This window comes from Lithobates pipiens, unplaced genomic scaffold (assembly GCF_037356315.1).
Source record: "Lithobates pipiens isolate NorthernLeopardFrog02 unplaced genomic scaffold, aLitPip1_a1.2 Scaffold_18, whole genome shotgun sequence".
NCBI lineage: Eukaryota > Metazoa > Chordata > Amphibia > Anura > Ranidae > Lithobates > Lithobates pipiens.
The window spans coordinates 570,822,280-570,848,690 of record NW_027507758.1 but is presented as its reverse complement, the minus strand read 5'-3'; the positions used below and the strand labels follow the sequence as shown (position 1 = coordinate 570,848,690).

Sequence of the window (26,411 nt, the reverse complement as noted above, 5' to 3'; positions counted from 1 at the left end):
TACAAATTGGCAAAAAAGAGTAGGCTGGAACGATTAGCTGGAACAGCTCTTTTGTGGACCTGATAGTAACAGCTAATGATGATGATGATGATGATGATGAAGAAAGACTAATCTGGCTGAGCTGTCCCTAAAATAGCAGCATACAGCGCTCTGTCCCTTTATCTAAACTGACAAAAGAAACTCAGGCTGCTGACCTAACACCTATACCAGTCCTGAAAAGAACTTTTGTGTACCAAATAGCTAGCGTTTTCTCTGTCCCTACTCCACACAGGATCCTTTCCCTACAGTGACAGAAGAAAGAATGTAAAATGGCCACCGGATCGGGTGTATTTATAGGTTAGGGGGAATGTCCAAGTGTCCATGAGCTGTCATGTCTCAATTGGTTGTCCTGTAACACATGATAAACGTGTCACGAAAGGTTAAAGTTCTTGTATACATTAAACACGTAAGTCCGCCGGGGCGAACGACGGAAAAAGGCGTTCGAACCCGCGGACGGCGAAAGTCGGAAATTCGCCGCGAAACGACCGCCGGGCGAACCGTTCGGCCATCACTACTCTGGACCGGCTTCCTGCCACTGATGATGATGGACCATGCCAACACAATATGTGGCAGCATGGCCGCTTGTAGTCTCTGCCAGGGGGCACATGTGACAGCGTGACAACACAGGAGGACAATTGGTAGATTTGAATAAATAAATAAATGTACCGAGCTGCAAATGGTAACAACATCTAATGCCGCGTACACACGGTCGGATTTTCCGACTGGAAATGTTGGATGTGAGCTTGTTGAAAGTCCGACCGTGTGTACGCTCCATCGAACATGTACACAAGTCCGTCGCACAAAAGTTCACACATGCTTGGAATCAAGCAAAAGGAGCCGCACTGGCTATTGAACTTCCTTTTTCTCGGCTTGCCGTACGTCTTGTATGTCACTGCGTTCTCATGTTCGGAATTGTTGGCTAACATTTGTGTGACCGTGTGTATGCAAGACAAGTTTGAGCCAACAACCTTTGAACAAAAATCCACGGTTTTGTTGGCGGAAAGTCCGATCGTGTGTACGTGGCATAAGTGCAACCTCTCTGTTTCAGTGACAAATCAGGGCTGAATTTGACCCTGAAACGGAGACAGAGATGCACAGCGTTCCTGTGCAAGCCACTTCGCAGCCGCAACAGAGAGCCAGTCACAATCTCCTGTCATGTGAATTGGATGCGGAAAAATGGAGGAGATTTACTAACACTGGTACAAACAGAATCTGATGCGGCTGTAAATAGTGACCAATCAGCTTCTAACTTCAACTTGTCCAATTAAGCTTTGACAATAAGTCCTCATTCATCTGAACTCGGATGATTTCAAAGCCGCATTTCAGTCCCACTCTGGGGGGGTGACTTGAAAGGCATCTGTGCAGGTTCATGCACAGATGTCTATTGAAATCGCCCCAGAAGTCGCCAAAAGTAGTACAGGACCTACTTTTGGAAATCTGTGCATCTCTGCAAAGTCAGTTTTGCACCGATTGGGGCGCTCCTATTGCTGCCATGTCAAATCGCACCGATGTGAACAGGGGCTAAAACCCAGAAGCTGATTGGTTACTATGCTTAGCTGCAACAAGGTTCTGTGTGCACTGGTTTTAGTAAATCTCCCCACACTGTTTGATATAAGGAGAGTAACATAAATCTGCACTATTAGGGGTTGTTCCCACTAGCAGTTGATAAAACTGCACAGTTAAGCCACACTTTTACCACCCCTCAACTGCTACCCCTTTAGCTGCAAAGGCAGCAGCTGGGGGTGTACACATGTGGCAGGAATTAACCCCCCCTATTGTTTTCGCCAAGCATAGTGCATGTCATGTATCTGGTACTCTTTTGGGAAGTTTGCAGTGTTGCAGTATTACGTGACAAACTGACGCCCTGGGTGTGCTCCTGTATTAACTTTATTTACATGAGTATTTCTCACTCTATGAAGAGATACCTTCATTCAAGTTTTTTATGATCTATTATATAGGACAGCTTGTGACTCATGCGGTTTCCTGCTGTACATACCTGTTTCACATGAGTCTCTTTCACATGAAGTGCACTGCTTACTAACATTATTGCACTTAAGCCATTTTTACAGGTGTGGGGCTCCTACCAAGGTTGGGGGTGCCACTAGTCCAAATTGAAAATTGCTGATCACTCGGTCCTCTCAGCTCCCCGAGCAGAGAGCTGTTACCTGTCAGTCAGCAGCTCTCCTGCTCTGCTCCTCCAAGCTCACTGGAGCGCTGAGCTGTGGAGGGGTGGGGAGCAGCCATCTCAGCAGCTCACTGAGAGGCTGAGACGGCCATCAGTCCACGTACCTGGCGGATCCAGACTCCCAGAGTCAGGATGATGCGGTGCCTGAACTGATCTGTGTGACGTCAGCAGAGAGCAGATTTCAGACCGCTTTCTGCTGAAAACCGGTCACAGGAGTGCAAAACCATTGGAAAAACCAAAGAAGTCCATAGGAGAAGCCCAGCCAAACAAGCTCAGGCTGGACTTCTCCTTTAAGCCCAGGACATTGTGGACTTTTACATGCTTTTGGGGAGTGTTCTCCAACAGAGTAAGAAAATACCTTGTCATGGGTTATGAATATTGATTTCACCCTAGCCAATCACTTGGAAGTTCATTGCCAGTAATGCATGCCAAAGCAGAAGATAAATATTTGGGGAACCTTTAAGAAGGGCTTTGCATAGAGATAATATGTATCCAAGAACTCAGTTTTTGTCTCTCAGGCCTACTGCCTGGAGAAGCATTATCAGCTTCAGAATCCAGTCCCAGGGAACTAAAAATGGGTCCATGTTAGGGCCTGAAACATACAAAAGTTGGTGGCTAGAAAAGGAGATCGCCTTCAAAAAGCTTGCTCACTCAATTTCTTTGGCTCAAGAGTGGGGCTAAAGTTATTTGCATTTCAGCAGAGATATCCTGCAACCTCTAAACTTGACACTAAGCCAAAGAAACCTGCAAACAAAGCTTGACAGCATGGATGTTGGTCATTTGGTCACTGTTGGTGGGTCATTGAGGGCAGTGGGGCAGCTGTAGGCCAGATCACCAAAAGCAAGTGCCAAGGATCTGTGGTAGTGAGCTATTGTGACCTAGAATTCAGAGGCACAGTCTAAGATTCAGTTGGCTTTCAAGTTCCAGATGGTGGAGATGGATTGCACTGTAACTCCCAATTGCACCCTACCGCATAGAGGCAAGCCATGCGAGAGGACATGGTAGCAAGCAGGAGTACAGGAAGGCAGAGACAAAGAAAAACAGACCAAAGCTCAGCGCAGGCAAATGACAAGCAAATCTAATGAAGCTGGGGGCGGTACACAGAAGATCAATCCAAAGAAATATTATGTTGTTACTTTTATCGATTTTTATAATAATTTATTATTATTATTATTTATTTTAATATATTTGAAAACTGGGTATCCTCTAATCAGATTTATATAACCACTTGCCAAATGCCCCATAGCAGATTTACTGCAGAAGCCAATCAGTGGGTGCTGGCCAATGAATGTCCACCAGCACCCGCTGATCATCAAGGAGAGACACAGAACAGAGCTCTGCATATGTAAACAAGGCAGAGCTCTGTTCTGTCAGCAGGGATGTGATGAATTTTCTTTCCCTGCAATGCAGAGAACAAAATCCATCACATACTTTAGTAAAAACAGCACAGATAGTACACAAAAAACACAGGTTAGGCACACATTATCTAGACGTTTAACCCCTTTCTTAGCCAGTGTTATTGATATAGTGACAGTGCATATTTTTAACAATCAATATACACTTATTGGGATAAATTATGTAGCAAAATACATATTGACCTAAATTAATGAAGAAATTTGCTTTTTACTATTTTTTTATTGGATACATTTTATAGCAGAAAGTAAAAAATATATCATTTTTTTCAAATTTGTCTGTCTTTTTTGTTTATAGTGCAAACATAAAAAATGCAGAGGTGATCAAATAGCACCAAAAGAATGCTCTATTTATGGGAAAAATATTACGTAATTTCATTTGGGTACAGCATTGCATGACCGCGCAATCGTCAGTTAAAGTAACGCAGTACCGTAACGCAAAAAATGGCCTGGTCATGAAGGAGGGTGAATCTTTCGGATGTCAAGTGGATGATACATATTTTTTTACTTTTGTATTGTAGAGTAAAAAACCTTAGCTTCCCAATCTTTGTTAAAAAAAAAACCTTAGCTCCCCTTTATGCAGGTTATTATAGCTGCATGTGTCTCCATTAGAAAGAATGACTTTCTTTTGCTGGTGACCACTGGCGGAGGACTTAAAACATAGAGAAACCAAAAATGTTGAGTTTACAGGCTGATTAATTTTAACACTAACTGGACTTTAAGTACGGTTATACCTTACCTGACCCCATATCCCGTTTAGCACCCCCAAACCTCTATTCATTACTAGAGAGAGTCCCTCTATTATGGATCCCAATGACGGATGGCCTTTCAATAGGAAAGCATGCGGAGAAGAAGAAGAAGTTGGCCAGCTTTGCATTTCATTTTCCTCAAGGTCTCAGAAATACGTTCTAGCCTCCAGTTGGTTTATAGCCTGTAAAATGTTAACCTGGCTAAAGGCCTGATGATAGTACAGATTACAAAGAAAGGACATCATGTCCACGTGCTGCCATATATGCTTTGAGCTGAACTTTTGTGCGATGTGAAATACTTTGGGTATGATGTAGATCAGGAGTAATTGTCATTCTTGGTGAAGTTAGCCGAGATTGTTTAAACATTTAATCCTATGCTCCTGCTATTTTTACATTCTAGAGAGCCCGCAGCAAGACAAAAATAGGCGGAGGGCGGGCATGACAGAGTTAACTGGGAGACTCAGGGATCCTGTGGGGGCGTTGCCGTGCAGAGGCTGGGAGGGGAGGAGCAGTGTTAATGTGTTAGAGTGGACGGCTCCTCCCCTCCTCAGTCTGCGGGGAAACGAGCTTCCCACCCTCCCTCCCTTAGCTTTTGGGGGGGGGGGGGGGGGGGGTTTGGGGTGGAATAATGTTGTTCTTTTGTCTTTACAGGTTGGAATTGTCGTGGCAGTGGCATGTGGTTGGTCTGTGCAGATGAAGGATTTTACCCCAGGGATGGAAGAGTTCGGGGCCTATCGGTGTTATAGTACCCGTCGGTTGGTGATATAGCTAACAGTTTTAGCTACAGTGGGTGATTAGGTGCACTGCGGGCAGTGTTTGGCCTCTGAGCCAGTTCGTCAGCTGGAGGTCCGTTATAGTTTGGGTACCGCAGTGCCGTTAATGGTTTATGGTGATTGGTGGGTTATCCGAGCACAGACCAACGGGGAGGAGTTGCAATGTAGGAAGTGCCTTAATATCTGATTTAGTTGCGTTCATTTATGTTATTTATGTTATTTATGTTATTTATGTTAATTGTTTTAATATTTTGATAATAAAATAATTGGCTGCTACGGCCATGTTTTACTCCAGATGGGTGTGGTCTCAATTTCTGGGGTAATAGAGGGGGAGGGGCGTAGCAGTTTTTTAAGAAGAAAAATGTTGGGTCAGTAGGTCACATCAGTTATACAATAGTCATGTACATACAACAGGATGTTTGAAGTAAACACCTAGGATCCATTCATCAGTGCCGGAAATGACTTCCTTGCCTGTCCTCACTGTGATGTCTATGGTGTGGCGTGCTGTGCTGTTTAAAGATTACAGCTGCCTAGAGCCACTTATAGCAGACCTTTACCCCAATTTTCCCATTGGCTAATCCCACTATTCACTCCCTCTGTTATCCAAATTATGAATTTATTTTTACATTTTGTTTTCTTCTAGGTTACCAATTGCTTTCTCAGTTCTCGCCTAGGTGGGAATGATGTTGGGTAGTACAAATCCTTTGGCGCTTACGCTACAGACATTATGGCAATTTGTAAACTGAATGATTCCTTGGCAGACAAAATAGGGAAAGCCGGCAACGCCATGTCCATATCCAAATGTAAACGTTTATTGGTACATGTAAAAAGATACAAGAGCTGACGCGTTTTGGCATACCGCCTTGCCGTGCTTTGGCCAAGACGGTGTGCCAAAATTCATCAGCCCTTGTATCTTTTTACATGTACCAATAAATGTTTACATTTGGATATGGACACAGAATTGCCAGCTTTTCCTATTTTGACTATTGCCTAATGCCCCGTACACACAAGCGGAAATTCCACCAGCAAAAGTCAGATGTGAGCTTTTGGTCGTAAATTCTGATCGTGTGTATGCAAAATCGGACTTTTGCTGGCAGAATTTCCACCAGCTAAAGATTGAGAGCAGGTTCTCTATTTTCCCAACAGAAAAGGCAATTACGATCATCTGTAGCAATTCAGACGTGCAAAATTTCTACGCATGCTCGGGAACAATTCGACGCATGTTCGGAAGCATTGAACTTAATTTTCTCGGCTCGTCGTATTGTTTTATGTCACCGCGTTCTTGACGGTCGAAAGTTCCGAGAACTTTTGTGTGACCGTGTGTATGCAAGCCAAGCTTGAGCGGAATTCCTCCAGGGGAGGAGATTGATATTTAAAAAACTAAGTTATTGTGATTTGAATAATGCCAAAGCTATTGAAAATTAAGCTTGAGGCATATATTTGTATGTCTGTCGATTGTTATGTTTCGTTAGACTGAAGTGCTTTTTATTTTTATTTTTGTGGTCTTTTATTGTTTTCATTGTTGTTTGTTTTTTAAATATATATATATATATATATATATATATATATATATATATATATATATATATATATATATATATATATATATATATATATATATATATATATATATATATATATATATATATATATATATATATATATATAATGACATGAAATAATGCAAAATTCTTGATTTGTTACTTATAGCATCTTTGCTTATAACCAATTACCTATTTTTTTTGTATGGAATAAGCATGTAAAAAGTGAAAATAAAGTAAGATTTAAAAAAAAAATATATAGATTCAGAATTCCGTCAGAAAAACCATCCAAAATGTAGAAATTCCGCTCATGTGTCTTCATAAGTGTTGTCCGGAGGACACAACAGCCTGAGCACCCTTTGGTGAGAGCGCTGCATTCCTTTTCATTTATCAAGCGATTTCTCGGCAGAGGTCTGGTTGTGCATGTACAGGATTACCATAGCAATGCAATGTATGTGCTGCCAATCCCATGTATGCGCAAAAGGTGCTCCAATGTGGGTTGTTTCATTTACGTGTTGCCACTATGGCAATGAGTAAACCAAATTATTCCCCGCTAGAGTGCTGGTTGCATGCGAGTGCACATGTGCGGAGTTGACAGCATTTACGTTGCTCTTACTATGACAATGTGTAGAACAAATCACTTTACTTGAGAGCAAGGTGCAGCATGGTGTGGCAGGCAGCAAACACACAGAGTCTGAGTTATTCAATAAAGTTTTATCGTAGGAAGGTTCAATACAACTTATTCAGGCCCGGTGGGTAGGCACAACCGCCCGGAGTCACTTATATATTGTGACAGCCATCTATAGACTTGAGGATACCAACAGCATCTGCAATGAGGAAAGGAATGTTGCCTGGCAAAAAAGGGGAGGCTTCCTGAAGAGAGGTAGATGTAGTCCCTGCATTGTCCCTTTTATTCCGGAACCTTTCCCTACCTCTAATCACTCTCCCTGCCAGATGGGGAACCTGTCCCTACACTATAAACTTACATAAAGTCCACCAAACACGGGAATCTTAAGTAGACTCTGCCTGACCCAAGATGGCTGTTGGAGTCAAATGGGGCGCCAGGGTCCAATCAGATAACTGTCTCCCTATGACAGCAGGAAGTCATTAGAACCAAATTCCTCACAACTCCCTTCCCCTTCCACATTGCTGCATTGGTCGAGCGCCACCTGCAATGGGGAGTACAGACTGCACCTGCCGACATGCTACCGTAGTATGCTTTGTGTACATGCATGGAATTAGTATGGCCAGATTAGGATATTCTCCACCAAGATGGTGGTGCAGAGAAGAAGAGGGACTCGAAAAGTTTACTGGAACATGACATAAAGATAAAGGGCCTGGATAGGTAAGTGCAGTATGTATTTTACAACTGACTTTTTAGAAGGCCTCAATCACACCATGGTGAAGAGACGTCTCTGGTATCTTTTTCAGATTTTTTCTGCGCAGGAATCTGCAACGTGTATACAGTTTTCAGCGCGGCAAAAAAAACTGACGAGACATCTACCACTGTGATGTGACCAGGGTTTTATTGTAATTAGCTGTGATTGGCCAACCAAATTGGCTAATCACATGGTACAGATGGGCTGACATTGACCAGTCACAGCTAGCAACACAACTATACACAATTGATGGCATGAAAGGAAGCCATCCATTGGCCCCCACCCATCTCCATGACATTGCAGGGCGGAAGCGATGTCAAAACGTCACTTCCGCCCATAGCTCTTAAAGGGCCATTTTTTTTTTAAATAATTTTTTTAAATAACAATTTTTTTTTATTGCATTTTAGTGTAAATATGAGATCTGAGGTCTTTTTGAACCCGGATTTCATATTTAAGAGGCCCTGTCATGCTTTTTTTTATTACAAGGGATGTTTACATTCCTTGTAATAGGAATAAAAGTGACACATTTTTTTAAAATAAATAGGAAAAAAATGTTTTTAAATGTGCCCCGTCCCGCCAAGCTTGCGTGCAGGGAACTCACGTGTGAGTAGCTCCCGCATATGAAAACGGTGTTCAAACCACACATGTGAGGTATCACTCCGATCGATAGAGCGAGAGCAATGATTCTAGCCCTATAACAGAAAAAAAGGGGGTAAGGTGCGCTATGGAGACTAAAAATACTGCTAAAAGTTTAAATGGGCTGACAGGATATGTGTAAAAGTATATAAGGAAATATATGGAGAGTGTGTTGGAAAAATATGAAAATGTGGAAAAAAGGGGGCTGCCACTACCATATATGACCAACCTGACAGGTTGGAAGAAAATTTAAATTACTGAAGTGGTAGCTACGGCACTCGCCTGCTATTAATTGCACACACGTGCCATATAGAAACCAATATAGAAATACATGAGTAACTAAATAAGTGTCTAAGGTGTGAGTGCCACCCAAAATGCTAAGTTATTACTTTGCAAATTACATGTGAAATAATTGGCAAGAGAAATACGATAATAAAAAAAAGAAAAAAAGGAATACAATAATAAAATATGAACGTGTATAGTCGCTAGAAAATTGCAATATTAGAAAATACATATATACATTCTGAAATCCACACTTGGTGCTATCAAAAGTGCTGTGTGCTTATATTAGTGCAAAAAACGTGCTAATAAAGTATCTGATGCATTAACATCCATTAAAAACCTCCCATGGTGTAAAATCGCAAAAATAAAAACCATTAAAAACCAAGAAAAAACACATAAAAAAGTCCAAAAAAAAAAAAGTCCACAAGCGAAAATGACATCAGAAGGTTCCTCAGTAATCAAATCAAAGTGACATTGTGCTCAGTGTTTGGTGTATCCTGAATTGCAACCGGTGCATTTTCCGTGCATAGGACAAACTTCCGCACTCACCAGCTCCCCTGCCCCTACAGGGGTTAAATTGCCTCCACAGTGTAAGCCCCTGTGTCGCTGTATGGAGCTGGTCCAGTTACCATCCAGTTACTTCTCATTTCCTCATTGTGGATAAAAATGAAAGATCCATAGTGTAATCCAGTTTAAAATACAATCTTTATTGTGTGCAAAGTTACTACTCACATAGGTAAGAGAAAAACAGCGCCTCTACGATATGCCTTTAAGATGTGCATATTCACCGCCGTCGCCTTGTGAGAGAGAGTGCGTTCACAATAGGCCATGCCCTACGCGTTTCGTCATTGTACGTCGTCTGGAGCGGCCATCTTGGTGCTCCTCTCTCTTAATATAGGGTGTAATGCTTGTGCGGCGCATGCGCGAGCGCATAGACGCCATTTTACATACTGGTATAGGATATCAGGAAAACGTGTCGGTTATTCTTAGCTAGGGGGCTTATACGGCGCATGTGCGAGCGCATAGACGCCATTTTACATACTGGAATGGAATGTCAGGTAAACGTGCCTATTATTCATAGCAAAAGGGCACGGACAGCATTACGTCCTTCTCCTGGGTGTGTTAAACCAGCGGCTTAGTAATGTAAATATGCGGCGGTGGCGAGTATAGAGATAAAAATGAAAACCAATCATTTATATGTTGGTCCCCTACACCTTATTTTCTCATAGAGAACAAGCGCAATTGAATACCATCATTAATATAAAATGAAAAAAAATGAAAATAATAAAATTACAATGAAATTAAATTTACAATTAATTAAAATGAGAATACAATAAAATAAAAATAAAATTAAAATATAAAGACCAGATGAGATTATATAGGAATTTTATAAAGTATATGTGTGTAAATATGCCCCGCTAAGGACAAAAACACTTAAGGTGCCCCCCAGATAGTCTATGGGGGTGAAAAAGTTTTTTATTTATTTAAAACTAGATAAATGAATGAATGTATAAGAATAAGAACTCCTGAATGAATAAATAAATAGGAACTCCCATATAAGCATATCAGTAAAAAACCCATATTTCTATACTCCTAATTTCCTCTGTAACTCAAAACATGCAACCTGTAGAATTTTTAAACTTCGTCTATGGAAATTTTTAAGGGTAAAAGTTTCCACGAGCGGGCGCAATTTTGAAGTGTGACATGTTGCGTATCAAATTAATCGGCGTAACATTATCTTTTACAATATAAAAACTGGGCTAACTTTGCTGTTGTCTTATTTTCTAATTAAAAAAAGTGTATTTTTTTCCAAAAAAGTGTGCTTGTAAGACCGCTGCCCAAATACGGTGTGACAGAAAGTATTGCAATGACCCCCATTTTATTCTCTGGGGTGTTAGAAAAAAAATGTATACTGTTTGGGGGTTCTAAATAATTTTCTAGCAAAAAAAAAAACAGTTTTTAACTTAATATCTAAAAAAGAGGCTCGGTCCTTAAGTGGTTAAAGCTCTCTGAATGCTAGTCAAAACTCCTGTCACTAAATAAAATGGTTAGCTTACAGTCTTGTTTACACCTTGCTTTTGCTTTGCTTTGGCTTCGCTTCAAAAATGATACCCCATGTAACTTTAGTGGTGCTTTAAAGCGTCTTCAAAGCCTCCATAGAAGTCTATGGTAAAGCTGGCTTGAAGCCCCACTGAAGCCCCACTGAAGCCTCATCAAAGCTCCACAAAGCCTCACCAAAGGCCCATCGAAGCTCCACCGAAGCCCCATCGAAGCACCAAGCAAAAGCAGGTATAAACAAGACTGTAAGCTAACCATTTTATTTAGAGACAGGAGCTTTTTACTAGTGTTCAGAGAGCTTTAACAAAGCGTGTCCGAAGCCTTGTTTTGAAGTGTAAATTAGCCCTTAACCAAACTGTTAAAACATCAGGCTGGATTCTCGCTTATGCGAATTGGATGTGGGTTTCTCCACCTACAATTCGCTTGACTGGAGACTTTGACCGGCTCTCAATGGAGATGGTTCACACATCTCCAGGCCGGCTGCAGGGCGAATTGCACAGGGGTCCTGTGTGTCTTTGGCTCAGTTTCAGGTCTGAATTCAGGCAAAAATTTGGGCCCGATTCATCCCTGAAATGGAGAACAGGGATGCACCGGACCCTGCTGTCAGCCGCATTCATTTTTTTAGTGTGAACCCAGCTTCAAATGGCCGGTGTCATAACTGATCACATGAGCAGCATCATAGCAGTTGAAGATCAAACAGAGGCCAAGATGGCAGCTTCCTTGGCTGAAAACGATAGGAGGGTTTAGTTCCACGTTAGCTCTGATCAGTATACTTGTTCCAGGTAGATGTGTCAGAAAGAACTAAAGCCACTGGATCAGCATGATAGGCCAGGCAACTGGAATTTTCTGAATTCAGCACAAGTTTCCTTTAACATCTGGGGGTTTCAGAAATCTCTCACCTAGAGTAAACCCTTTCCTGTTGTGTGAGCTGAATGCCCAATGATATCAGATACCCGCCGACTCCTTCATGCGCTCCCCCCCCCCACCCCCAGCCTGGGTTGTCACAGCAACTTCACAACTGTCACTTCAAAGGTGGTTGGTGCAGGAGATCCAGAGGAGAACTCCGGTGGAGATAATTAGGAGCAGAACGGGGACCTGTTGATGCTGATCTGTCTACACACCGCTGACAAGACCGAGCCGTGTTTAAAGAGACTCTGCCAACCTTTCATCTTAATATATACAAAAATATAATCCTAAAGCCGGGAAATAGAAGCGTAAACCTTTTATTTATGTGGCAGGATTGGTGCCCTCATCTATAACCAGAAATATTTATTTATCTCAGTAAAAGGACTTTTCTTTCCTCTTCTGGTCTCATTTCTCTTTCCATCCCGAGTACTGGAGGACAGAGTCAGGGGGGCAGATATACGGGCTTAAAGAGAAGCCGCAATGATGTTCTCCCTCGTTGTTAGGGTTGGCATTGATGGGTGACAGAAGCAAGCACAATGCATTTACAAGAATGCACGGATTCATGTACATTCAGGAAAACAATGAATTCGATTAAAAGTAGAACTATGGGCAAAATAAAAAAAGTTACAAATGCTGCAGCCTGTCATTAGCATTATCAGAGCAGTTTTTGTTTTCCTAAGTTCCTGTAACATTTTATTAACTGGTAAGTTCCACTTGCTTTATAGGATATGTTCACCTTTTCATTAAAAAAAATGAACATATCACAACACCCTTCCCATTCCCTGCTGCACTAAGCTGCTGTAAATACATCTCTTGATGCTCAAGCCAGGCCCCTTTCCCACTTGTGCGAGCTGAAAGCTGCGCAATTTTGCAGTGACTTAAAGCAATGTCTGTGCAATCTTGAGGTCTATGGACCTCAAGTCGCATCAAAGTCAGACCAAAGTAGTGCAGGGACTACTTTGAAGTCACTGAGACTTGAAGTCGCACAGATATGAATGGTACTCATTGGAAATCATGGGGTACGACTTGCCATGCGACTTTGAAGTCCCAAGTTGCAGGGACAGACACTTGAAATGTTCACTACGGAGCCCTAGAGGCTGTGTAGCTTAATAATGCTTGCAACAGCTGGCGGTCTTTGGTTAACGTGGACATGGAAGAAAGAAGGCTCAGACAAGATTTTCAGGTCATAGTATGCATTAAAGCGGAGTTCCACTCAAAAGTGGAACTTCCGCTTATCAGTCCTTCCCCCCTGCAGCCACATTTGGCCACATTTGTCTTTTTTGGCAGGCTCCCCCTCCCCACTTTCGGAGATGGTGCCGCTGAAGTTCAGCCCCCCTCCTCCTTCCTCCGTTGCCGGGCCAATTAGAAAGCACAGCGTGCTTTGCGCAGTAGGAAACCAGCTGTGAAGCCGAAAGGCTTAACTGTCCGTTTCCCTTACCAGGAATGGCGGTGGCAGCACCCGATAGCCGATCTGAAATTGGCTGGGGTGCCGACATTGCGCAAACCCTGGACAGGTAAGTGTCCTAATGTTAAAAGTCAGCAGCTACAATACTTGTAGCTGCTGACTTTAAATTTTTCATGGGGGGAGGGGGGCCTGAACACCTCTTTAAAGTGGAGTTCCGCTCAAATGTGGAATTGCTGCTTATTCGTTTGGCCCTCCTCCCCTTCGGTACCACAAATGGCTACACTGCCGGGTTCTCTTATTGGCAATGGCAGCAGCTGCACCCAACAGCCGTTTCCGAAGTTCTGCGGTGCCGATTTTTGTGGGGTGGGCGGACCTCTGCTTTAAGATAAAAAAGGCAAATCGGACACTAAGTGACACTTTTGACACTTTTTTGGGGACAAGTGACACCAATACAGTGATCGGTACTAAAAAATATACATTATACTAATGACACTGGCAGGGAAGGGGTTAACATTAGGGGCAATCACAGGGTTAAATGTGTCCCTAGGAGTGTTTTCTAACTGTGTGGGGGGTGTTTTTACTGTACGGAGACAGAGATCCATGTTCCTGCTTTGCAGAAACACAAGACTTCTGTCTTCTCCTGTCACAGAACAGTGATCTGCATTGTTTACATAGGAAGACCGCCCTTCTGTCTGCCTTGGGAACGATCGGCGGGTCTCGGTGGACATCCGGTCCACCGGACCTGCTGATTAGCTCTTGTTGTGTCCAATCACAGTGGGAGCAGGTCACTGGCGGTGTGCGCCAGACCCAGAAGAAAAATCATGTACAGGTACATGATTTCACGCTAAAGGGCCGCCCTGCTGCAGTATATGTACGTGGGGCGGTCCTTAAGCGGTTAAAGACCAATTTCAATTACACAAAGGCAATCAGTGGATACTATTGCAATTCGGCACACTGCAACTGTGCTAGAATCAGTAAATTTACTCACTTTACCTTAAATTGATTGCTCTGCAATACACTACAGCCAGCATTTAGAGAGAACCTTATGGGGTCACTTATAATGTACATAAAGGGTATCTAAACCCAAGAACAAAAATGTAATATATGGTGGTTCACCAGTCCTTACATGTTGCGGCTAAAATTTTTTTCTTTTTTTCAGACTTTTTTTCCACTTTATTTTCAACTGGTGATCCTGCCAGTAATACACTTCCTATCCTGGGGTGACAACACTCACTCACTGTATTATATCTATGGGTCTACTCTCTCTCTCATCTTCATAACATTGTGGAGAGGTGTTCTGTGGTTCGGATGTGACTGTGAAGGGCTGATTACACTACTGGGATTTCAAAGCAGAGTGCACAGAAATGTACAAACTCATTGAATTTTGGGCAGAATCATAGGTGTGCGCTGCCTGTTGTATTAGGGTGTGCACGTCAAATGTATTAAAACATGGACGGTGTCAGTAGAGCAGAGGTTGGTGTCAGTAGGGCCATGGACAGTGTCAGTAGCTTATTATTTTTATTATTTTAATATTTTTTTTTACATTTTTTTTAGTAGCCCCATTCAGGCCATAGGTGCAATATCAACAGGGGGAATCTGCACCTCAAGCGGTGATTAGGCACACCCAGCACACCCCCTGCGCATGTCTATGGACAGAATCAACAGGTGCTTTTTAGACTTATTGAACCAATATAACAAAATACTTTCAATTGAGTATTTAAAGCAGTATTAGACCCTTTTGACACTGAGGCAGTTTCCAGGCATTTTAGCGCTAGAAATAGTGCCTGTATAGCACCTGAAAACCGCCTCCCATTCAGTTCAGTGTGGCTTTTCATACTGGGGCGGTGCGCTTGCGGGATGTTAGGAAAAGTTCTGCAAGCAGCATCTTTGGGGCAGTTTGGGAGCGTTATATTTAGCGCTCTCAAAACCCCCTGTCAATTGAAATGAATGGGCAGTGCCGCAACACAGGTACTTTTAACCCCTTCTTTGGGGTTAAAAGCACCCCACTAGTGGCCAAAAAGCGCCACTTAAATAGCACTAAAGTGCTGCTAAAACGAGCGGCGCTTTAGCACTAACATGGCCGAGGCCACAGTGTGAAAGGGGTCTTAATCTCTTGCTAACCACTTCATATAGGAGTACGGCGGCAGAACAGGTCTGACACGTGATCCAGCTCTTTCAGGGTAGGGGGCGCATGCGCCCGCCGTCTTGGCTGTGCTGTGATTAGTCACAGCACGAGCCAGTCAGAAAGTCCCAGTCAATTATTGCAAAGATGGGTGAAGAGGAAGACAGCACAGAGCTCTGTAAATTTAAACAACATATAGGGGGGTTATTTACCAAAGGCAAATCCACTTTGCACTGCAAGTGCACTTGGCAGTAAAGTTGCTGTAGATCCGAGGGGGGAATGCAAGGAAAATAAAAAACAGCATTTTAGCTTGCACATGATTGGATGATAAAATCAGCAAAGCTTCCCCTCTTTTCAGATCTGCCCCTAAGATTTAGATTGACTGCACTTCAAAGTGCACTTTCAGTGCAAAGTGGGTTTGCCTTCAGTAAATCAACCCCATAGTTCTGTCAGGTCAGTGGGGATGTGCTGGTTTTTGTTGCTCTGCAAAGCAAGGAATAAAAACCAGCACCTCCCTTTGTAAAAACAGCACACAGTGAATTCACCATGCACTGTCTGGCACACAGTTAACCCTATGATTGCCCTAGATGTTAACCCCTTCCCAGTCAGTGTCATTAGTACAGTGTATATTATTATTATTATTGCTTTGACCCAAGTCCAGTCCAGGAACAGGAGGAGGAGGATTTCTTGGACCAAGAATTGGTTGCTTTTTTAATCGTGACGAATTATGTCATATGCCTTTGCGGCGGGAGCTCCAGGAGAATAATCCGGATGATTTTAGTAAGTATCTCCAGATGACGGACCCCTGCTTTCACCAACTCTTGACATTGTTGACCCCCTATATTAAGAAGCAGGACACATGCATGAGGCTTTTATTTTATTTTTTGTTTGAATAATAATGATTTGATTTGGTATATTTTTGGTATATTTTTGGTATTTTTGGTATATTTTTGGATGCATAGAATGCGCTTTTTGGTTCTATTGGCAGATAACATGTCTAATTTTATTTGTTTTCTTTTTTTAATGCACAATAAAAAAATTGTGGAGAATAATATTTGGCTATGTGTTTTACTTGAAATGACAGTTTAGTAGTAGGCGGTTACATTTAAAAAAAATACAATGTGAAAATGACAAGGGACACCAACATAGTTGTATCTTTGATCTTAAAAACTACGGGATAATGGTGTTGTGGTAACTTGCCCAACAAAAAAAAGGATAATAATATTATTCTTGATATCACTAGAAAAAAAAGGCCTTTGAAAATGTGTTTGCAATAACTCCATCAGTATCACCAGCAAAGCAGCTTTATTATTATCCCATTAAAGAAGAAGAGAATGTGCGCTGCGTTTCAAGATTTCATAATTTGCCACGTCACAAATGTTAATTCTCCATTACAAACGCTAGTTTATAAGACCGACCACTTCTGGCTCGTCCTTGCTTCTGAGCATGCGTGTTTGTACTTTGGACTTTTGTCTGACAGACTTGTGTATACACGCTTGGAAAATCCGACAACTGTCTGCGTAAAATTTTAAAACCTGCCATCCAACATTTGTCTGTGGAAAATCCGACAATTGTCCGATGGAGCGTACACACGGTCGGATTTTCCGCCAACAGCCTGACATCACACATTTCCCGTCAAGCGTATGAGGCTGAAGTCTCTGATTGCCACCATTACTAGTAAAAAAAAAAAAAAAAATTCCAAAAATACATCCCATAGTTTGTAGACACTGTAACTTTTGCGCAATCCAATCAATATATCAATACTGGGATTTTGTTTACCAAAATTATGTAGCAGAATATATATTGGCCTAAATTGATGAAGAAATTGTATTTTTTTTTATTGGATGTGTTTTATAGCAGAAAGTAAAAAAAATATATATTTTTTTCAAAATTGACAGCCTTTTTTTGTTTATAGCGCAAAAAATAAAAAACGCAGAGGTGATCAAATAGCACCAAAAGAAAGCTCTATTTGTGGGGAAAAAAAACGTCAATTTTGTTTGGGTACAGTGAGCAATTGTCAGTTAAAGTAAAGCATTCCTGAATAGCAAAAAATGGCCTGGTCATGAAGGGGGGTAAACCTTCTGGAGGTCATGTGGTTAAATACCTAAGGGATGAAAAACACCAGACAACAATGCAGAAGTTGACCAAAGGTGGCGGTAAAGAGCAGAAAAACCACGTGATTTGGTGAAAGTTGGCTGAAAAAGTCCTGCCGTGTGTATGCAATTCAAATTCACGGCCGACGCCCTTTGTACAAAAATCCACGGGAAAGTTTGTACAAAGTCCGATGGTGTGTATGAGGCTTTATACTGCTTTAACTGACCAAAAGGAAATGAGTAAAGCCCCATACACACTATCAGATTTTCTGCAGATTTTTTCCTTCAGATTTACCAAAACCATATAATATGAGGTCAAACCTTAGGAGTTTCAAATTCTATGCAATCAGGCAGGCCCTTCTACTACATGGTTTTGGTAAATCTGAAAACAAAAATCAGCAGAAAATCTGATCGTGTGTATGGGGCTGAAGTGTGTTCCATTGGTAGAGTTTGCATCTATTTTCTGTATTGTGTAACTTTCTCTCCTTCTGCTTCCTGTATCTTCGGTCACAGTCACACTTCTATGGTAAGTGTGTGTTTGATAGGTGACTGTGATAAGATTCTAAGAAACGTTTTTAGACCAGTTTCTACATGAGAAACAGCAAGAATGCTACAGTTTAAACACAGAGTCAGGACAGATCAAATGCTCTATCAAGTCTTAAGCCCCATACACACTATCAGATTTTCTGCAGATTTTTTCCTTCAGATTTACCAAAACCATATAATATGAGGTCAAACCTTAGGAGTTTCAATTTGTATGAAATCAGGCAGGCCCTTGCACTACATGGTTTTGGTAAATCTGAAGACAAAAATCTGCAGAAAATATGATAGTGTGTATGGGGCTTAATGTAGCATTCACACGGTCGGATTTTCCGACGGGAAATGTTGAATGTGAGCTTGTTGGCTGAAAGTCCGACCGTGTGTATGCTCCATCGAACATTTGCTGTCGGACTTTCCACCAACAAATGCTGGCTAGCAGGTTCTCAAATTTTCCGCCAACAAAACGTTGCTGTCGGAATTTCCGATTGTGTGTACACAAGTCTGTCGCACAAAAGTTCACGCATGCTCAGAATCAAGCAGAAGGAGCCGTACTGGCTATTGAACTTCCTTTTTCTCAGTTTGTCGTATGTGTTGTACATCACCACGTGATGGCCAACATTTGTGTGACCGCGTGTATGCAAGACACTTTGGAGCCAACAACTTTCGAACAAAAATCCACGGTTTTGTTGTCGGAAAGTCCGATCGTGTGTACACGGCATAACACCTTTTATTTCTTTTTTTGTGTTTTTTTTTAAAGTATAGATAGATCTATGTTTCTCACAAGAATACAGCTGTTCTCTTCACAAATGTATTCTTTTTACTCAATATATACTCAATATTACAAGAATACTGGAAGGGAATAAGGTAGACTTGTGCACTCCATACCTTCAGCTGTGTAGGTAGGATGTGCTCCTTATGTATTCACTTCTAGATTGTAAGCTCTAACGAGCAGGGCCCTCTGATCCCTACTGTATTGATTTGTATTGCAATTGTACTGTCTGCCCTCATGTTGTAAAGCACTGTGCAAACTGTTGGCGCTATATAAATCCTGTATAATAATAATAATAATTTCAAGATATCATTTTCAATTTCTACTGGAATATTTTATTAACACAGAGGGTTAAATTGTATTTTTTGTTGTTGACCATATTCATACAGTCACTATGGCATTCATTTTCTGTATTCTGCAAAAAAAACCTGGTTGATCTTTCTGTTCACCGTTTTTCCCACCTGTCCATGTCCCTACTGGAGCTAGAGATTCTGCAAAACAGTGTTGGCAGCTCTGCACATGCTCAGTTTTCAGTGAGTTTCTATGCTGAGCATTTCCTCCCTATCACATCTGAGCAGTCCATGTGACTATAGAGTCACACCTGTGGGCATATACACAGTTGTAAATGACAGCCCACTCCCTCCCCCCTTCTCCTCCATGCCCACTAACCATCTAAACACAATGGAGGCTGGATATTGCGTGTAGATTGATGGAGGCTTCACCTCCCTGTTATGCTAAGCACATTCACACAATAGACCAGCCTTTCTCAACCTTTTCAACACAGAGGAACCCTTGAAATAGTTCTCCGGTCTCGGGGAACCCCTGCTAAAAATTAGAAATCTACAATTCATGATACATTAGTGTGATGGTCAGTGGGAAGAATGGTCCTTACACTTGTGGTCATTGGGAAGAATTACCTCCTTACAGATAGCTAACAAGATCAATGGTGTCGGTGGGAACCTATCTGAGAGGCAGGAATTGCCCAATGCTGAAGGAACCCCTAGCAACCTCTGGAGGAACCCTGGTTGAGAATCACTGCAATAGACACAGGGTGGATGCGTGTGACACAGCCAGTGATTGACAAAAATACACCCACACCATGTTATTGCCAAAAATAATAAAGATTTGATTTCAAATACATATTTGTATGAAGAATTAAAACAGTTTATTGATATTACATTATTAATTTTTACTGTTTTCCAAGGCTGTTTTTTGAACATGTGACCAGCAGCAGAGGACTAGAAGCTCCTTCTGCTTATGTTTCCCTGCAGACAGGCTGGGAAAGAGCTGGGTCATGTGACAGCTGGATATCAATTAGGAAAATGTTAATTATTATTATTTTTTGTTTATTTTAATAATTAGTGTCATCATCCACATACAGAAATGGAAGAGATCATGTAAATTAAACATTGTGTGTTTAGTGTGACCAGGTGGAATTTTGTTTGCTCCATCTTCGCATACTCCAAAGACATTTAGCGTAGGCTGTCATCTGGCCTTCCACTATAGTAAGCAATGCAAAGTGTAATAAGTGTAAAAATTATACCTGCTGAGACTGCCAGACATCTAATGAGATTGTAAGTCCTGTGCACTCTGCAGTGCTGTTATCAGCTGCCTGGTTCACCTCTGTGAACTACAGAACACCTCCTCCTATGTTATGTAAATGAGAAGAGGGGGAGGTGATGTGTGATCCCACTACAATGATAAGTTCTACATACAATGTATATAGGAGGTGAAGAGGGGTACTAGTTTGGAGGAAAATTTATCTTAGACCTTGTAAATATATTTGTGATCATGGAAAATATTCGTATTTACAAATATATACAAGAACTTGTTGATATTTAAAAATAAATAATTAAAATATATTATGTTAACCAATAAAAAAATATACCGGTCAACCAAAAAAGACCACCCGCCTAATATTGATTAATATTAAGTAGGTCCCCCTTTTGCCACCAAAACAGTCCTGACCAGTCCCCTAGAGCCAACATGCCAAATTGTGCTCCCCCCCAAGATGTATGAGCATTATGTGTCAGCAAACCGCCCCTCAAAAAAAAAAAGCAACCGCTGATCTGCATGCTTAGCTCCAATCCTCCCATAACACATATGCTCCAAGAACAATGTGTCCCTGCCCCCCCCCAAAATTCTCCCTTCCTAGCACAAATCCTCTACCCCTAAAATTTCCCCTCCGAGCACAGATCCCCCCCCCCCCCCCCACTCCAAATCCTCCTTTCCATGAAGGGGTGTACTTGGTCAGCAACAGTGTTTAGGTAGGTGGTACATGTCAAGTATGATCCACATGAATGGCAGGACCCAAGGTTTCCCAGGAGAACATTGCCCAAAGTGTGACATTTCCTTTTTCCTATGCTGCCATCTATTCCCCGGGTAAGTGACGCACACACACCCAGCCATCCACATGATGTAAAAGAAAACATGATTCATCAGACCAGGCCCTTTCTTCCATTGCTCCATGATCCAGTTTTGATGCTCATATGCCCGTTGTAGGAGATTCTGGCTGTGGACATGGGTCAGCATGGGCGCCAAGTTTGCAGCTGCACAACCCCACACACAACAAACTGCGATGCCCATATTTTCTGCATCAACTTCAGGGACAACATAAACGATAAGCCGCTCAAGGTGGCAGTTCCAAGCTTTCACCTCCCCCCGCCAATTAGGGTGCCCGCTCAGTATGCAAAAATATCTGGATGGTCGCACTCCAAATAAATACCTTTATTGAGAACATCCATACAAAAATCAGAATAAAAAGCACAACAGCTGACGCGTTTCACACCACTTTTACTGGTGCTTAATCATAGCTGACAATATGGACAACATGTTCACTTGCTGCCTACTGTATATATTCATTTATAGGAAATGTTGTTGTATATGTCATGATTTTAAGTAGCAAGTGAAAAGTCCCAACGTACTTTTTTCTATATTGTGGTATAATTTTGGGGATTTGGTACATAATAATAATTTTAAGCCACCATAGTCTATCAACTAATAGGTACACTATATTGTCAAATGTATTGGGACACTTGCCTTTACACGCACATCAACTTTAATGACATCTCAGTCTTAGCCCGTAGGGTTCAATATTGAGTTGGCCCACCCTTTGCAGATTTAACAGCTTCAACTCTTCTGGGAAGGCTGTCCACAAGGTTTAGGATTGTGTCTATGGGAAAGTTTGACCATTCTTCTGGAAGTGCATTTGTGAGGTCAGGTACTGATGTGGACGAGAAGGCCTGGCTTGAAGTCTCCACTTTAATTCATCCCAAAGATGTTCTGTCAGGTTGAGTTCATGACTCAGGACAGTCAAGTTCCTCCAACCCAAACTCGCTCATCCATAGCCCTTGTTTGTACACTGATCCAAATCATTTGGTGGAGAGAGATTATGATGCGGGGTTGTTTTTCAGGGGTTGTGCTTTGCCCTTTAGTTCCAGTGAAGGTAACTCTCAAGGCGTCTGCATACCAAGACATTTTGGACAATTTCATGCTCCCAAATTTGTGGGAACAGTTTGGAGATGGCCCCTTCCTGTTCCAACATGACTGCACACCAGCGTACAAGGCAAGGTCCATAAAGATATGGATGAGTGAGTTTAGGGTGGAGGATCTTGACTGGCCTCAACCCAATAGAACACCTTTGGGAATAATTAGAGTGGAGACTGTAAGCCAGGGCTTCTCGTCCAATGCGCTTCTGGAAGAATGGTCAAACATTCCCATAGATACACTCCTAAACCTTGTGGACAGCCTTCTCAGAAGAGTTGGAGCTGTTATAGCTGCAAAGGATGGGCCAACTCAATATTGAACCCTACGGACTAAGAGTGGGATGCCATTAAAGTGCATGTAAAGGCGGGTGTCCCAATACTTTTGGTAATAAAGTGTAAATGTAATAGTCTAGATTCCTTCACCCATGCAAATGGCACAGATGGACGAATCCTCTAGTATTCTGACAGTGCCATAGCACTGAGTGGCTACATGCACTATTCTGCTGACAATTTTTGGCCCAGCTCCTTTGATGAACGTTGATTGAGGAATCAACTTTTGTAGAGCCAACAGGACCACCCAAGGTTCTTTAGACTAAACACAAGCACTGTACAGCTTGACAAAACAAGGAGCACAGCATGCTAAAAAAAAAAAAGACAGCAACTGAAATTGTCCCTTGTAAATAATAATTGCCTTCACTCTGACATTGTTATCTTGTTATATTTGATTTATCTGATCCATTGACGTAAGTTAGGTTATATAAAGTAAGCTTGTCATGAGGGAAACATGAAAGGCTCGCATTGTTGACCTCCTCCTGAACATGCTGGTTGCCTGGCTGTTATTCTCATCCTCTGGCTTCAATACATTCCAAGTCACTGACCTGGAACAAGCAGGCCTATGAGGAAAGTCGGGAGAGTCGTTATCTACGTACTTGTTCCAGGTCAGTGACTCAAAGTAGTGAAGCAAAGGGATCACCATGACAGCCAGGCCCTAGCCTTTCCAGAAGATGAGATCAGCAATGGTGGCCTCCAGTTCTCTCTGATGACCGGTACACATTCAATTATTTCAATAAAGTAAAAAAACAAAGAAATATTTCACAAAGCAATAAATAAAATAGCAGGTAAGACATGCCCGGTGTGCAGAGACAATACTGAGAGTAATCAGCCCCCTTACAACTTATAGGAAGATGCTGGGAAATAAGCGGTGGCATTAAAGCGTAAGAACTCACATTGGATTCCGGGAAGCGAAGGCTTCAGATCCTCCGGAGTTTACTTCTCGGATCCTGGAGCAGGGCTTGATTGACAGCTTAGCAGGCGAGGATGTTGTGGCAGTTGTGTGAGATGCTGGCAAGTCACAAAAGTGACAGCAGAGGAGCAGAGCCGGGGAAGCTGAGCTTGATCTCTTGCTCAGTGAGAGGATTAGATAACAGCGAGAGTGTCACCATCAGATGTCAGAGTAAGAGAGAGGATCAGTACCTGATCAGGGTGTCCCCAGAGTCAGGCTATCCCTCCAGGGGCTGTCACACTGGGAAAGGCACAAGAGGCTGAGCGTGCAGCCAAAGAGATCACAAACAGGGTGTGTTTATGAGAACAGAGACGAGGAGGAGGAGGAAGGAGGAAGGAGGCAGCACAGATCACATCACCGCTACATACAATGTAACACAATACACAACTTCCATGCTGCAACATCACTGCTACATACAATGTAACACAATACACAACTTCCATGCTGCAACATCACTGATACATACAATGTAACACAATACACAACTACCATGCTGCAACATTACCGCTAGATACAATGTAACACAATACACAACTTCCATACTGCAACATCACTGCTACATACAATGTAACTAGCACAATACATAACTTCCATGCTGCAACATCACCGCTACATACAATGTAACACAATACACAACTTCCATGCTGCAACATCACCGCTACATACAATGTAACATAATACACAACTTCCATGCTGAAACATCACCGATACATACAATGTAACACAATACACAACTTCCATGCTGCAACATCGCCGCTACATACAATGTAACACAATACACAACTTCCATGCTGCAACATCACTGATACATACAATGTAACACAATATACAACTGCCATGCTGCAACATCACTGCTACATACAATGTAACACAATACACAACTTCCATACTGCAACATCACTGCTACATACAATGTAACTAACACAATACAAATATTGTGTATTGTGTTAAAGTGGTTGTAAACCCTTTACAACCACTTTAACCTACAGGTAAGCCTAGATTGAGGCTTACCTGTAGGTGCTTGAAATATCTCTCAGATCTGCACGGTCTAGGAGATATTTGCAAATCGCCGTACGGCGATTTCTTCTGCGCCTGAGTTAGAAAGGGCACACTGTGCCGTTTCTAGCTCGGGTCGTGCCGTTAAAGGCGGCCCCCGCACGCATGCGTGGGAGTGACGTCATGCGACGTCACGCGACTCCGGCCAGTCACAGCCAAAATTTGCGGCCCCGGAAGGAAGAGGGGTGAAGAATGAACGCTCACTACTAGCGAGGAAGACAGGGACATTGCGGCCTTCTCCTGCAGGTAAGTGTCACATAATGGGCTACTATGCGATGCATAGTAGCCCATGATGCTTTAACTTTGCAGGGAAACAAAGTAGAAGTAACACCTATCAGGGTTTGCTTCCTCTTTAAAGAGTTAAAGTCAGGTAGGGTGGGACTTTGTGTGTACTTTTGCAGGTTTTGAATGAAAATATATGCCACAAATTTAAAAGAAATTGATTTAAACTTTATTTTTTGTCTATTGATTAAAAACGTATTACAGTTATAAAGATACAGTTACTGTCAATTGGGTACAGGATGTGCTGATACTGGTACAATGAATCAAATAGTATGGGCTACGCGTTTCGCGGGAACCCCACTTTGTCAGGGCCTTAGAATGGCACCAGTACAATAGAAATATTGCAGTAACCTAAGAATACAATATTGACAGAATTATAAATCAATGTTAACAGGTATTAACATTTTTTAATATAAAAGACATATAAAATGTCCAAATCATTAACATTGAGAGTTTATAAAGTATTCACAGTTACCCAAATATTCTTCTAGCGAGATTAATATAGCAATTCACTTTCTATCGTACAGCTTATTTGATGTCCAGCAGTATCTCATAGACTAGGGACAAGCTAAAGAGGCTCTGAGTCTTTTCAGATTATCAAACTATAGAATAAAGACTTATTTTTCAATTAGTTTGTCTTATCAATGCATTTACCTTTAAACTGTAGAACTTGACATACTGGTCCATTGGAGTAGAAAGCCTGGGGAGCCCATGGGGATAACCTCCCTGTGCTCACCGGGGGAAGCAGGGCGGACTCCTAGATGTGTATAATTATATCATAAATGTTTATGCTGGTATTATGTTTGTAGAAATGAGTATACAAGCCAAAACATTTTAATTACCGTATTTATTGGTGCATAATGCGCACTTTGTCCCCCTTAAAATAGGGGGAAAATCATGTGTACGTGTTATACACTGATATAGGCTGCCACCAAGGGGAAGGAGGGGATGAGTGCCACTGAAATAGACAGAGCCAGATCTCCTGTGTACTCGGCTCTGCTCACAGTCACGCTCAGTCCTGCCCCCTGGACGGCTCCTAGCATTGACGTCCCAGCATTGGGCCGGTGTTATGTCCATCAGAGGTTCCGGCCAAGGGGCGGGACTGGGCGCCGAGCCAAGCCGAGTACACAGGAAATCTGGCTCTGTCTATTTCGGCAAGGCTGCAGATGGGCACTGATCAGGCTGCAGTGGGGAGCAATGCTGCAGATGGACACTAATCAGGCTGCAGTGATGAACAGTGCTGCAGATGGGCACAAATCAGGCTGCAGTGAGGAGCAATGCTGCAGATGGACACTAATCAGGCTGCAGATGGGCACAAATCAGGCTGCAGTGAGGACCAATGCTGCAGATGGGCAATAATCTGACTGCAGTGAGGAACAATGCTGCAGATGGACACTAAAAATGGACATTCACTGTA

The 26,411-nt window shown here is 42.2% G+C and overlaps 1 protein-coding gene across 2 annotated transcripts in view; it reads right to left on the bottom strand.

Annotated features, from left to right (window-relative positions):
• The window catches only part of PAQR8 (progestin and adipoQ receptor family member 8), a 128,837-nt gene extending 104,888 nt beyond the window's left edge, over positions 1–23,949 (bottom strand). Inside the window, exon 1 of one of the 2 annotated variants that reach the window (XM_077489023.1) lies at positions 23,601–23,949. The gene's annotated coding sequence lies outside the window, so the exon portion shown is untranslated. The remainder of the gene's footprint in view (positions 1–23,600) is intronic. The other variant, XM_077489022.1, reaches the window with a different exon arrangement.
• Between the last annotated feature and the right edge of the window lie 2,462 nt (positions 23,950–26,411).